Here is a 1,635-nt window from a genome sequence, read left to right on the forward strand (position 1 = left end):
AAAAAAAAAAAAAAATTGCCAGGCACAGGGAGGGAGGCCCTTAGCTGACTACAGGAGGTGGCTCTTGTGGCTCCACATGCTCCTTACACACCACCCTAGCTTCAGCAATGCCTCAGCCAGCTCACCGTCATCTACATAATCTCTAGGAAACATGCTTCAAATGCTGTCTTTGAAAAGACAACCATGCAGAAAATAAGCTTTCCTTTACTGTACATTATTTTCTTCAGTGCAATTTCTAAAGGCAAACTTGAATTCAATTGTACTCTTTCTGTACAAGAAATGAAACTTCTCAGAGACTCAAAAGATGAGCTCCGTGGACTCCATGACAAAATGTACACACCCACTGCCAACCCTCTTGGTTTCTAAAACCAACCTTTCTTCTTGCTCTCCTTTTTGAGAGCAAAACCCAACATGTATGAGGTCATAGCAAATAGTAGCCAGGAAAAGCTGGGAGACCCCAGTCATATCCAGAGGGCATGAAGAAAGAAAACATCTCCTCTGCCAAAGGCAAAATGGAGTTTGTGAACCAGGCATGGTGGCTCACGCCTGCAATCCCAGCATTTTGGGAGGCCAAGGCGGCTGATCATCTGAGGTCAGGACTTTGAAGCCAGCTTGGCTAACACAGTGAAAACCTGTCTCTACTAAAAATACAAAAATTAGCTGGGCATTGTGGTGGGCACCTCTAATCTCAGCTACTTGGGAGGCTGGGCCAGGAGAATTGCTTGAACCCAGGAAGAGGAGGTTGCAGTGAGCCAAGAACACACCATGGCACTGCAGCCTAGGCACCAGAGCAAGACTCTTGCAGACCAAAACCAAGAGCCTCCTTCATGTTTTCTTGCATAAAGCATGAGCCTGCCCTATTTCAAAAAGTTCCTGCTAAGTATGATTGTGTGAAAGATCACATGGTTTTGGCCAAGTATGGTGGCTCATGCCTGTAATCCCAGCACTTTGGGAGGCTGAGGTGGGCAGATCATGAGGTCAGAAGATGAGACCATCCTGGCTAACATGGTGAAACCCCATCTCTACTAAAAATACAAAAAATTAGCCAGGCATGGTGGTACACGCCTGTAGTCCCAGCTATTTGGGAGGCTGACGCAGAACTGCTTGAACCCCAGGAGGCAGAAGTTGCAGTGAGCCAAGATTGAGCCACTGTACTCCAGACTGGGCAAGAGGGCAAAATTCCATCTCAAAAAAATTTAAAAAAATAAAAAAAAGATCACAGTGTTTCAAATCATATTTATTTTAAAAATCTGTGATGGGATAGTGGCCTCACTGCCAGGAAGCCCAAGTTCTGTTTTATGCTGTTTTATACAACCAAGTGGAAGTTGATGCACTTTGTCTCGATTCTGATTATATCTTTCCCCTGCTTAAAACTCTAGTGATATCATTATTGTTAACATAAAATATAAAACCCTGGGTGTGGCCCACGAGTTCTGCATGATTTGGACTCCTTTCCTCTATTGTCTAGTAAATTGGACACCAGGTCAGGCTTAATAATTTATAGTTCCCCTCAGCAGGCACGCACCCCATTGATAAGCCAATATCTTTAAATGTTAGTTAAACATTCATTTATGGGAGGTAGAAAAAATTTTCTTTTCTTTCTTTCTTTCTTTTTTCTTTTTTTTTTTTTTTTTT

Source organism: Cebus imitator, unplaced genomic scaffold, assembly GCF_001604975.1.
Source record: "Cebus imitator isolate Cc_AM_T3 unplaced genomic scaffold, Cebus_imitator-1.0 Scaffold655, whole genome shotgun sequence".
NCBI classification, from domain to species: domain Eukaryota; kingdom Metazoa; phylum Chordata; class Mammalia; order Primates; family Cebidae; genus Cebus; species Cebus imitator.